Consider the following 14287-nt stretch of genomic DNA (forward strand, 5'->3'; position numbering starts at 1 on the left):
CACTTCATGTGATGAAATACATACTGTAGTCATTTACATTGGATATGTGATATATTGGTAAAAACATAATAAACAGCAAGACCCCATCACCTAGAAATAACCATGTTAACATTTTAGTAAGCTAAAACATCATATGATATCGTTATATGTGGACTCTAAAAACATGACACAAATAAACTTATTTACAAAACAGAAATAGACTCACAGACATTGAAAACAAACTTGTGGTTACCAAAGGGGAAAGGCGGGGAAGGGATAGATTAGGAATTTGGGATTAACATACACACACTACGGTACATAAAATAGATAAGCAACAAGGACCTACTGTTTAGCACAGGGAACTGTACTCAGTATTTTGTAATAACCTATAATGGAAAAGAATCTAAAAAAGAATATATATGTATACATATATATGTATATATAACTGAATCACTTTGCTGTATACCTGAAACTAACACAACATTGTAAATCGACTGTATTTCAATAAAATTTTTAAAAATTAGTAATAATATCTACCACTTACTGAGCAATTGCTTTGTGCTAAGAGCTTCATACATATTATTTAGTCCAACCAATCACCTTAAAGATTTAGGCATTATTACTTATCCTCCTTGTACATATGAAAAAACGAAGGCTCCAAAAGGTAAACTTACTTCCCTAAAGTCACACAGAGAGTCAGAGAGAGAACAGAATTATCCTCAAGCTCCCTGTAAGTGCAAAGTTTATGCTGTCGACCACTGCATCCTCCTGTACGTATCCCCACAGCCTTCCCTTCCAGTCTTCCTTCTGTGCATGGACATGCGTTCTTAGAGTTAACAAAACTAGGCTCATACTTTACCTATGGATTTCGACAATGATTTGTTCATTTAATACATCACTCACATTTTCACAACTCACTGAAGATTTTTAAGCCTCACCACACTCACAGTCAGACAGGATTTACTTAACTAGTCCACTACTGTTGTACATTTAGAATATTTCCATCCATTTGTTACTATAATATAAATAAAAGTTAAATCTTCATTAAGTAAAGAGTCTTCTAATCCAAGATCTTCTAGGAAGAATTCCTTAGACCAGTCTAACTGGCTTTTTATAAAAATGGTCTGGAAGAGGGCATCCCCTGTAGAAGCTTCGATTTTCCACATGACTTTAAGCTCTTCTGAACAGAGAAACATGAAAGTGATGAGACATCCCTTTACTTCCATAAATAAAACACATGTGTTGTGGTGAAAGGTTTCTAAAAATGGCAAGTTCCTTTCATATGGGTTGAGTAAGTCAATTACGAAAACTTCATCCAAACTTATAATTACTTATGAAACTTATAATCCAGAATCGTAAAGATGAAACCTGATGATTGATTTCATCATAATAAAAATGTAGAGGTTTGCTGTCTACTTTTAAAGTACATCTAACATGATCAGACAGAGCAAAGGAGAATTAATATCACCAGAATGAGAACTCGGAGAAAGGCCAGGCTGGGGTGGGGTAGGGGTGTTTCCTGTGTGAGGCTGTCAGGGGAGCTGGTGGGTCCTTCCCGGGTGGATTTGGGGGATAAATTATTGTGGCTCCTTTGTGGAAAATGAGTTGACCATGGCATTTTATGAAAAGCACCAACCCAAGCAGACTGGAGGGGAAAGAGTTCTTACAGAAAGCCAGCAGCACCGGGCTCCTCCCACCTGTTCTCTGCAGGCACCTCCCAATTTGCAAACAGTGGCTTTGAGGCTACAGCCCCAGCTTTGTGCTTCTTGGTCCCCAAAGAGACACTCGATAGCCCACATACACTAAGGGAGTAAATGAACACAGCTAGCAAAAGCAATCCTCCACCTGCTGTGACAGAATTCAGCTCCTGGATCCAGGACTGGGCTGCAATCCAACTCAGAATGGAATCATTCAGCCACAGAGGTGCCAACCTATTAACTGAGGCTCTCGGGTCCCGAGCTAACAAAGCAGCACATTCATGGCACTGCCTAGCGGACACAATGAGCCTTCAGAAGACGATAACATGGGCCGTGGACAAGGGACAAAGTCCAACCGATATGTCCTGTGGGGACCATCTTATCACTAAAGTCTCCTTCACTGTCTAGACCAGTGTCTACTGAGTTACATTAATCAGAGTGTTAGTCCTCAGAAATGCTGCAAATTAAAGCAAAACAAGACAAAATGAAAGGAGAAAAAAAACAGTTGCTGGTCAAATAAGTGTTAGAAAATCACAACGAATATTATTATAGTAAAGAACTTGAGAAGTTCTGTGGTAAAACAGTAACTCTGAGCTTACTTAAGCCTCCGTTTCCCACATTTATTTGACCACAAACCATTTCTTAGTTTTATCTAACACCTATTACATTCTGCCGAGCTAGTGCTCACGGCGCAAGCTTTAGAAAATGCTGACTCAGTGTCTCCTCACTGGTCTATAGGTTTGATCACAATGAATGGACAATTGGGAAACTATACCAACGTGTAGCTAATCTTTATACATTTGGCTTTGAATAAGCCCCTAATAACTGCAGTCAGTGACACCTCATTCCTCTCCCTCAGCCCTCCTCCCATCTATCCACCTGCTCACTCAGGAAGTCACTGCAGCCATGGAGCTGGAAGAAACCAGAAAAGATCTAGTCCATTTCCTCATCTTGCAAAGAAGAAACCAACCCAGGGTAGGCTGAAGCCTGGACCAAATGCACAGCTGGCAGCAGAGCCCTTGTTGGGAGCTGCCACTCACTGCACTTGCCCCCGCTTCTACCTGGTGCCGCAGCTTCCCCCCAATCACTGCTCCCACCGCAAGGCCCGATGGCCCATTCCAACCCCATCCCATGCCGCCTCTGTGTTGTGCTGGACAAATCCGCTCCCAGATCCACTCTCCCTGCTTTCCTTCCCTCTCCTGTCTACTTCTCCACCTCCCTCTGGACACCCCCAAAGGCTCACCTTGCTGGGAGATCCCCCAAGGGAGTGTGGGGCTGGGCTATGCCCACCAGGCTCCTCTTCTCTGCCTCCCGCTTAAATGTTGATGAGTTGGCAAGGTCTGGTCCTCACTTATTTTTTTCTAACTCCACATGGCAGACCTGAATGACACACTCACCACCGAGGCTCCACTCAGCATCTGCACGACGACTTACAAACCTGCACACCCAGTCCAAACATGTCCCCAAGACCCATTTTCCTACTAGACATCTCCACTCAGTATTCAACAGCTTTTTACAACTAAATGCTATCTTTATTCCAAAATCTGCTCTTCCTCCCTTATTCCTCACCTTGAAAGATGGTGCTGTCACCAGTGTAGCAACCTGGACAGAACCTGGGCCCTGCCATCAGTCACAGGAAACCTGGAGATTCTGTCTCCATGCCTGTGTTTCTCTTCCCCGCCCCTCCTCTATTTTTGGCTTCTGGATTATTGAACAGCATCCTCGTCACTTTGCCTCAGGGCGTCCCCTCTGCTAAGCAGGCCTCCGCATTAGCACCCAAGCTTAACTTTTAGAAGCACAGGTTGGGCATGCCCACCGCCCTGCTGACGAGAAAGGTCCATAGTCCCAAGCACACCCGCGAGGCCCTCGGTATTGCAGGCCCGTCTGCCTTGTCTCTTGCTATGACATCCTTGGACCTCAAATTCCACCTACGCTGACCGCATACACCAGGACAGGCAGGTGTTTGTTCCTCCGAGTCAGTGTGCGATCTTCCCCCTTGGACCACAACGCCCTTCTCACACACGCTTCCAGGGTTCCCTCATCAGTCAAGACTCACCTCCCACACCTCCACCTCGAAGCCTGTCCACCACCTGCCACCTTTAGATACCTAAATGCCTATGTACACCTAATACTTTATGTCGCTAACTTGTTTGTGAATCTCTGTATCCAGGAGGACTATATATATATATATATATATATATATATATATATATTATATGTTTACATATTACGTTTGTGTGTGTGTGTGGTACGGTGTGTGCTCTGAGTACAGGCTGGCAGAATTAATGTTATCTCCAAATATTTACTCTTTCCTTCCTATGACAATAGTTTGTGCAAAGTACTGTTGAAGAATTAGATCTGCTGTCTGCCACAAAGAGCCCCGCACTTTAGCTCGGGGAAGGTAAAGTACAAAGGGCAGGACACGTCACTGTGGTCTGGGGAACAGCTGAAGATCGAGGGGTTGATGAGTAACATCTTAATTATTTGGACACAATTTAATTTTCAAAATTGGAAATTATAAGCCATTCAGAATACATATGCAGTTTTATTAAATGCATATATTGGAGAAAACATTTCAAGAAAAAGAAATATGTGTTGTAGCTAATGAACAATGGCTCGATTTGGTGGGATTTTTTTTATGTATTCACTCCAAAGAAATTTATTGAGCCTCTAGCACGTGCCAGGCACTGTCCCTGGGCACTGAGTGTTGGTTATGAAAGTGTCTTAAACACAGAGATAAATCAGGAATAGGGGTTATGGCCAGGTCCTCCCTACTGGACTCGGATTTCTGGCAAAGCATCCACATAACCAGAACGGCTGAAGGGTTCAGAGCAAATGAGGCCCTACCATCATCACGGAACTGAGACTGCAGAGGAAATCGTGCACTGGTCTCGAGAAGTGGTGCCCAGAGGCGGTGTTTCCATGAGCGTGAGGTGTTGTGTGGAGGTGGCAGGTCACCCTGGAAGCCACGTGGGGTTTGTGCCTGAGAGAGAAGTCTTGACTGACAGGGTGGAGGTGAGAGTCTTCTTCTCATATATGTTGGCTAAAGTCAACAGTGTAAATTAGATGGTCCAGGGACCACGCACAGCACAGAGTAAATATTTGTGGAAGCCTCCATAAACGGATCGTCGGTGTGCATTACAGAGCATTTAACAACAAATTAAATTTTATTTCAAATAAATTCTGCATTTGAAACCAGGCTGACCAGGTTATGGGTAGAAGCCCTATGCTAATAAATTAACGAGATCAATGAATACATTTCCCCATAAAATGTTATCCTACATAGCTCGACTTTCCAGGCTCAGCTCAATTACATTTTCCATATAGAAAAGCACATGCTAAACTACTTAAAACATCATGTTCTCTTCAACAGGCAGACATTTCCTTTCCAATCTGGTTAGTCACATTGATCCTATTTGTTCAGAGAGATTATCCCTCTTGAAAGGGGGTCAAGGAAGCTGGAAATTGGGAAAAACCTACATAACCATCAAGAGGAGAAAGAATATAGCCATAAAATACTATGAATCAATAAATCAGTGCAAACGTACGTGTGACCATCTACATCAATAAATATGGATGCATCTCACAAACATAATATTAAGCAAAAAAAAAAAAATAACTAGCAAATGTACAGAATATAGACCAGTTAGAGATTCACCCATAAAGAGCTCCATGAAAGTCAGGAGACAGGGACTCAATCACCTGTGTTGGTAGTGCCCAGGTTCTTAAGATCCTTGAAAGCTGGTTGGTACATACAAAAGTATATCTTTAATATTTCGTATTATTTTTAAAAGTCAGAAGAGACACACTGCCTAGAATTCTTCGTGTAGAACACATCTTGAAAACACAGTCAATTATCTGCCTGGGAAAGATAATGACCAACTGATGCAGTCATGGCCATGATTATATTTGGTCTGATTGACTCATTAATCAAATTTAATTACCATCCTCCTATCCAAGTCCAGGGATGCAGTGAGGCAGGTGTGGATATTCATGGGCAAACCACTTTGCTTTTGTAAGTTTCTCACCAACAAAATGACTTCTTGAGGTCGTCGCAACTGTCAAGTTTCATTCTGACTCAGAAAATTCAAAATAAGGAGGCAGGGAAATGAAGATGGAGCAAAGAAAGAAAAGCATTGGAGTTTCAGGTACGGCCGCGAAGCAGACTCAGGAATAAACACAACCGCCGTCACCTTCAGAAGCTAGAAAAGGACAACCTCATTTATGCCATTCCTTTTGGGAAGCGAGTCCTTTGGTTCAGAGTTGGTAGGAAGGTCAACGTCAATTGAATTCCAATAAAATAATTAAAATGTCAAATGAGCATTATTTAAATGAATACGAACTGCTGAGATGGTTATACTTGGTTTTCTGGTGACCTCTGGAGCCCAGGCACTGATGCTTGACCGCGGCTCCACGGAAGAGGAGCTGCACGGGGACAGGGCTGCCCCAGGGCCTCTCCCCAAGCTCCCATCAGGGTCCCACTTGAACTCCTAGATGGACTGGTTCAGCTCTTCTTTCCTCCAGGGCCTTCACTTCCCCAGTAGCGCCCACAACTGTGCACAGTCTAGCTCCTGAAATACATTCTTTGCCTCACACCCGCTCCCCACAAACCCTGACTGACCCACCCCCATGGTGATCCTCTAATCAGCTTGCACAGGCCTTGCGGATGATAGCAACATGGGAAGCGAGTAAAATCTAACCTGTGTAAACTGCAGCCCTCACTCTGGAGCTGGGTGATTTACTCCAGATAATTGGAAGACACACGGTCTCGGGGTCTCCTCTGCGGGATCTGAAGTGTGAGGATTATGAATCTAATCTGCACACATGTTTCTGCTGCAAAGCAGCCCTCACGTGTCACCGTGACGTCTGCAAAGGCCATGCGATGTAAGCATTTGTCATCACTGCGGGATCCACTCCCAGTGAGGCTGGAATCAACTTCCAGTCCCCCCCACCCACCCCAGCCCCGCTTGCTGCCACCGTGCTGAGCGTCACCGTGCAGCTCAGGGTTCTCCCAGCTTCAGGCCACGACTAACTAGTTTATTATCAAATAAAGGCGGTGGCACAAACCAGCATTTTCTTTTTCATGAAACATAGTAGAATAAAACAGGAGTACACTGCATGCAGTAAGAGCAGCTATTGTTTTTTGAAACTGTAGGTATCTGTGTTGTATCGGATCATGACATCAAAGTGTACTGGTGTAGTTACAGTAAAAAAAAAAAAAAGCTTCAAAATCACTCTCCAGCACAGCTCTGTTCTATCAAACAGGTAGGGCAGCTGTGTTGAGGACAGATGAAGATAACATAAATCCTTTCCCCAAATCTCTCGGAGCCAAATGTGCTGCAAAATTCATACTTTTCCAGATGTCAAGAAGGCGCCTCTTACAAGATGATGTAATGGTGGCAGCAGGCACGAGGGCAGTGCCCCCCCTCCGCCCCATCCCGCCCCAAGCACACACACCTGTGACCCTTCACACTCAATGCAATGGTCTCCCCTTGGCTCCCAGGTCAGTTCAGGTCAGGTTTTGCCAACAAGAAATTAGGCTAAAACATCAAGTTTTCAGAGCGTTTTCGATTTTGAGATTGCAGATGAGGGATAAGATTCTTTACTCAAGCACATCATAACAAACTAGAAATATTAAGCTGTAAAACAAATCAAAATTGTTCCAGGAATAAAATATTAATCAAAGGAGTGAAAAAAATCTCTGAAGTTTTACCTGTCAAAAGATGCACCCTATGTTCCGTAAATCCAAGAAATGAAAATATAAATTTGTAAGGCATGAATTATGGTGTGTTGGCCCACACTGCAAATAGAATTGCCAAAGCATCTCTCTAAATAGTTTCCCGTGCAGTTAAAATGTGATTTCGTTTTCAAAGTTTTTTCAGAAAGCATTTCAAGTAATTTAGGATTCATTGACTGAAGGCAGACTAAAAGCAGAGGACATAATCAATAGACATATCAAAATATATGTCCACACAAAGACCTGTAGGCAAAGGTTTAGAGCAGCTTTATTCAGAATCACCAATAGCTGAAAACAACCCAAACATCTACCAACTGGACCCTGGATAATTGTGGTGATCCACGCAATGTAATACGATTAACAATGAAAGTAAGGATACTTGTAACTCAATGGATGAACCTAAAAAACATTACGTTAAGTGAAAAAAGCCAGACACAAAAGGCCACAGACTGTGAGTCCATGAGTCCAAAGGTAGGGGACTGAGGACAAAGGGGCAGGAGGCTTTCTAGGATGATGAAAATATTATAAATCTTGAAATGGTGGTGATCACATGACTGCATATGTGTGTCAAACTCATAGAATGACACACCTAAAAAGGGGAGAATTTCACTGGCTGTAAATTATACCTTAGTAAATGCGATGGAGGGAGGCACTGGAGTAACAGCAGTATGAAGTGTCTAGGGCAATAGAGGGGAAACCCCAAATCTGAGACAATGTAAACAGGAGAAACAGCGGCAAGCAAACCTAACAAGAACTTGATACAAATGTCATGTTTTAGACCAGCTGCATCTGTAAATATGTTAACTGTTGAAAATGTACTGAATGGCAGAGATTGTCCTGGGACATATCAACATCTGAAAAGGAAGGTGGTCCCAAAGGTCCTTGAACATCTCACTACAGTATTTCCATGAAGCTGCCTCCCCCAGGGGATTTCCCTACGAGAAAAATTTACAGCAGGGATAAAATTAACAATGTGGGATGGAGAGGAAACGGTTTCTTCTGCAAATCCCTTTGCTTGAAATTCTAGGAAATTGTTTTAACAGTTCAAGATCTATTACAAAATCACTGATTTATGGGTTTAGAGCTAGGTTATTAGGAGAATTTTCCTCTAAACATAGATTCGTTATTTTTATAAATAAACAAAATAAACACTCCTAGAGTGAGTCGTGGCCACTGAGGTTTGTATGCCTGCAAATCTGGGCAGTGCGTGTTTCTGCCCTGCTCTCGGGAGGCGAGCCTCCTGCTCTGGACGGGCTGGATTTCTCAAGGATGGTCACAAAGTTCGTGCTCACCATCTTCCGTGTCCCTGTCACGACCCCTCACAAACTCTCCCCACTCCCTGTGCAAATACTGACCTCCTTTGATTCACCACCACAAAGCCAACCGCCCACACTGGGTCCCTATAGTCTGGTTCCCTGATAATGATGGACACAAGGGCTGTCCCTGTTGACCCTGAGCTTTCGGTTGTCTGCTGAGAGTGGGTCAGCAATTCAGAATGGGGCTGTTTCTTACACTTCCTTTCCACCCTCTTCATGTCTCCCTCAATGCTAGGTACCAGGTCTTCATGTAATAAATACCCCTTTATTGACTTGTACAAGAAATCATCATTTTTTTATAGTTGATAAATTTGGTGGGACTGAATGTTCCATAAGGGCTAATGTTTAGGCTGGAACGATGGTGTCATCCTCCCAGGCAGTTGAACGAACGAGCCTTTCAATGAAATGCCTACTACGTCCCAGGCCCTGCAGCTTCCTCCTGGTACACGGGTGTTTTAATGTCCTGTGTCTGTGGATTCCACAATCCCAGCCCCTCCTTATAAACAGGAAATTCCCTAAAAGAGGAAGGAGTCTGGCCCAAGCTTCTACCTGATTCCTCCTCCCCAACCCAGGGCTCCGCCAACTGTTGTTTATCCAGAGAGAACGTGTGTCCAGCAGCCTGGGGCTCCCCCGGCTTGTCCGGCATAGAGAGCCCATGACCTTGTGAGGCGGCTCCATCCCTCCTGGAGCCGCCACAGAATCAGGCTGGGGTGGTGCTGTTGGTCAAACGATGTGCAGCATCCAGGCCTGAGTGGGACTGGGGACCGTGGGGCCTGACCTAGGAGGTCCCCACGGCAGGGACAGCACTCCCTCTGAGCCCACGCCCGGCAAAAAATGGAGTAAGCTTTGCTTTTGTTTGTTTTGGTTTTATTCTTTTCTCTAAAAGTCACTCAGGCTATGTGTGGATAAGGATACACAGCCTTCCTGGGGTACAGGGGGAAGTGAGGGGACAAACGCTAACCACTTAGCCACTCAGCCCAGGAATCCCAGAGACAGAGAAGAGTCAAACGGAACAGCATCCCTATCTCAGCATCATTTTCCTTCAGAACTTACACACCTGTTTTCTGGAACGTGCTGGCGTCCACCCGCACTTGGGGCAAAGCCAGCGCTCGGCTCAGATTTCTAAGGACAGGGACCTGCACCCCCAGAACACAGTGTAGGTCCATCAGCATCCCAACACAAGACACCAGCACATTCACCGAAACAACACTCACTCCAGGATGGAAGCCAGTGATCTGCCTGGATTCCTAAGTCAATATATTTCGCCGGTCAGAGCCGAGAGCAGAGATTTCAAACACAACCATTTCCCGAGAGGACCAAGTGAAACAACCTTCCCTCTCTTTGCGGCAGGCGGGTCAGCGACAGCCGCGTGAGGGTCCCCTAGGCTGCTCCGCCTTTTCTTATCTGGTGTTTACGGTCCCCGGGCTGCTGTCTTGTTCATTGACCAGCATTTCCATTTGCTCTGTGGATGACAGGCCACCAGGCCATCTCACAATCCCCAGGAAGAGTGAGATGGACCTAAACCTCAGTAGTGACCACAGGGAGGGTGTGTAAGGAGGGAACAGACATCAGAACCTCTCAGAGGTAAGAAGGAGTCTCTGTCTGGGTAAGTCAGTGGGTATAGGAGAGAGTCTGGTGTGTGTGGGGGTGTCCTGCCTGACCCAGCTTCCCAAGCTCCCCCAGCACTGAGGGATAGGATAAACTGAGGCAACAGGATTGCCCCTGGTATGTAATCAGACCTTCACAACGTCCGCAGAGGTTAGCAACAAGAGGAGGCACAGGCTCTACAATCAGGAAGATTTAACTGTCATTTAGTCCTGTGTAAAGAAGTCACTTAACCCTGTGAATGTTCACTGTTAGCTACTGCCAGTATTTTGTATATGTTTAGAGAGGTTTGTGTGGCTGTGAGCTTGTAGAAATAGATTAGGGCATAAGAAGAGCCAGGAGGGGGCTTCCCTGGTGGCGCAGTGGTTGAGAGTCTGCCTGCCGATGCAGGGGACATGGGTTCGTGCCCCGGTCCGGGAAGATCCCACATGCCACGGAGCGGTTGGGCCTGTGAGCCATGGCCGCTGAGCCTGCATGTCTGGAGCCTGTGCTCTGCAACGGGAGAGGCCACAACAGTAAGAGGCCCAGGAGGAACTGTTTCCACTTTGTTCACTGTGGATGACAGGTTTCCAAGGATTCTGATGGGAAACCCAAACAGTTCCTATGAAATATGCCTGATACAAACTGTTGCTTTATCCAAGCAAGGATGTCTCAGTCCCTAGCTAAGGTGTTTGACTGGCTGGGCTGTGGGAAAGACATTTTATAGCAGCTAAAGCTATATTAAGAGCTAATTTCAGACTCTCACGATGCAGAGCAAATGAGAAATCTGAACCAAGGTTTGAGAGTATCTGTTAGCACTATTCTCCAAAACATTCCATTCTGTAGACTCAACACCCAAATTTTATCTCCCTATCAAACAGCGTGAATTTCCTATTATTCATCGTGCTGTCTGCACCAAGACTTGAAAGCTTTCAGTGATCTATTACACAGTTCATTTGCTCGTGTCATTAATGAAATCTAAAACGTTCCGGCCGGTACCTTGCATTTTGTATAGAACAAGGTGCCAAGGTTACCACCTGGGAATTCTGGGTTTCAGTTCATAAATTCTCTGTAGGACCTGATCTTTACCACTCATTCGGTCAAAGACTGTTTATATTAAGTCCTAGGGACCTGACTTAGTGAAGATGGAGATTACAAGTCAGAAAATCTTTTCTCCCAGAAATATTTTGAAGGAAAAAGGATGAAGGATTACATCTTTTTTTTCTAGAAGAAAAATAGATCTGTTCACCAAATACTTATTAAATGATATCATTGTGCTTAAATAAAAAAAGTTGCCTTTCCAAGTTGGAAGTCAAAGTCCTAGGTAAAACTCTCAGCAGACTCACAAATGGAAATCACCTACTTTTATTATACACACACACAATACACACACATATACTCTCATACACACACATACACACAGACCATACACACATGTATGCATATATTAATCTATAGCTTTTACTCTGAGTTTCGAGTATACCCAAGATATTTTGGCAGATCAAAGAAAACAGCAAATTTGATCAATTGCATGAGTAAAGTTTAATGAAACCGATTATATAATATCACATGGATGTAAAAGCCTCAGATGTAATATCTAACTTTTCTTTCGATTGTGTGGGAGTTATAGACACTTGTTATGGACTGAATGTTTGTGTCCTCTCAAAATTCAGCTGCTGAAATCCTAACCCCCCTAATCCTAATACCCCAGATCCTAATACTGTGACAGTATTAAAAGATGAGGGCCTTTGGGAGGTGATTAGGTCACGAGGGTGGAGCTCCCATGAATGGGATTAGTGCCCTTATAAAAGGGACCCCACAGAGCTCTCCTGCATTCTTTCTGCCAGATGAGGACACAGTGACCAGATGGTGTCCGTGAACCAGGAAGCAATCCCTCACCAGACACTGAATCTGCCAGAGCCTTGATCTTGGACTCCCAGTCTCCAGAACTATGAGGAATAAATGTTTGTTGTTTAGCCCCCCAGTATGTGGTGTGCTGTTATTGTAGCTTGAAAGGACTAAGACAGTATTTAATACATTTTTAGCAAGAATGAATGAGACCTCCATCTACTGTCCTATAATGAAATATGGCCATCTCCTGACAACAGGTTTAAATAGAATCTAAGTCAGAATCCTGGTCATCCTACAGGTGTGTGCTGGCAGCCAGAACTTTATTTGGACTAAAGATAAAACCATGCAGTTGGTCTTACTCATAACACAGCAGCTTTCTCTCCTGGTGCCTAAGGGGACACCTAGCCACCACGTCCCTGCAAATTTTGATCCCGAATAGTCACACCCCACTAGACTAGGCTGCGGATGTGAAGATGATCCATGGGTGGCAGGGTACCAAGCCTTGGTTTCCAGTTCCACTCGTTGGTACGGAGCTGATAACCACTTCAGAGCGTTGGAAAGTTTAAGAGATGATGCCTACACAACACTGTCTACTGAGCTTTTTTGAATATTCTTCCTGTCATTATTGATATAATAATTCTCACCAGATGGTGGCAAAACAAATTCAGTAGTAATAAATTCCCATCTCACTGAACTTATTAGGTGTACATTCAGACCTGGATGTTGACAAATTCCAGTTTAAAATTCCCATTTCCAGTTCTTCTGCTTAACTTCTCTGTGTCTCGCATAACCATGTGCAAAAGGAGGGAGAGGGTATCTCTGGGTCTCAGAAGCTCCATGACCCAGACACGAATGTGTGATTCTGAGACCTAAGTTTAACTCTTGCTGCCCACCTGCTTCTGGGTAATTGAGGGATGGGAATGAACATTTATTTGCCGATTTTATAATTTGAGAAAGAAACACAACGATGTCTTCATCTAAACAAGGCTTTTAAAGTGGGGTTCAGGGACTGTGTTGTACTTTTGAATCCCCTGAACCTGCATGTAAAGTTTTTTTTCTTTATGTGCATATGTGCATTTTTCTGGAAAGCTAGTCTATTACTTTCATCAGACTTTCTAAGGATCTGAGACATGACACTAACCCTTCTCCCCGCAAAAAATTGTCAGCCAAGGATTTCTAAAGAATCATAATTGTTGATTAAAGTAATAATATTATGAATAATAATAGTGCTATTTTGGGCTTTCATAGAATAAATCAATGCCAAAGAGAAAATCGGAATCCAAGCTTTTTAGTTTAGTATCAGTTAAGACGGTTTAGTACTGGCTTCTTAGTTCAGAAGGCAAACCCAGGGTGGAGGTTTATTTGGGAAGCCCTTCTGGTAAGTACAAGAGGTTGTGACCAGTGAGGGATGGAGAAGAGAGACACCCATACAGGTGTCCTGTCTACAGGTCGCTGCCATAAGGGGTTCCTGGAAGCTTTTGCAGAAGCCTATGCAATGCCCTGGGGTTGTCCCCAAGACTGAGCAGGGAGGCGGCAGCCCTTGCCCATGACTTCTGCTGCTCACTGACGCTTCTGGACCTTTCACCTCAGGCCCCTCCAGCACTGCCTGTGCTGGAGCGAATTTCTAAGGGGCAGGAGGAAGCCGCCGGGTGAGAAGCAGAGAGCTGCAGGCACTAGCTGGGGAGACAGCAGCTGTGGGGTGGGCTCAGCCACCCGGACGAGACCCGTTTCATAATCCATCTTCTCCCACGCACCAAGTCCAAGTATTCATCAAGCTGTGATTTCAGACTGTATTTCCTGAAACACACTTGGTTCACATCCTCTCTCATATTCAATGTCACTGTCTCATTCAGACACTCATAATCGCCCTCTGAACTCCTGCCATTGCTTTCTACAGGGTCTTCTGGCTCATCCTCTGGTCTGTGTCGCTGCCCACAGGACGTTTCTAGAAGCACATCCAACATCTTCCCCAGGCGTTACATCCTTCAAAGGCTCCCCAGCACTACCAGGTAAGAGCTACACTTCTGGTCTTGTCCGCAAAGTGCTTCCTGATGCGTTTTCACTGTCCTCAGTTTAATTTCCACGCTCATTTGTGCCTCATGCTCCACCTCTGACAGACGTAC

The 14287-nt window shown here is 44.5% G+C and overlaps 1 protein-coding gene across 2 annotated transcripts in view; it reads right to left on the reverse strand.

Annotated features, from left to right (window-relative positions):
• Positions 1-14287, reverse strand: part of PIEZO2 (piezo type mechanosensitive ion channel component 2) — a 326164-nt gene that overhangs the window by 148323 nt on the left and 163554 nt on the right. The window lies entirely within an intron of this gene.

Source organism: Phocoena sinus, chromosome 14, assembly GCF_008692025.1.
Source record: "Phocoena sinus isolate mPhoSin1 chromosome 14, mPhoSin1.pri, whole genome shotgun sequence".
NCBI classification, from domain to species: Eukaryota; Metazoa; Chordata; class Mammalia; order Artiodactyla; family Phocoenidae; genus Phocoena; species Phocoena sinus.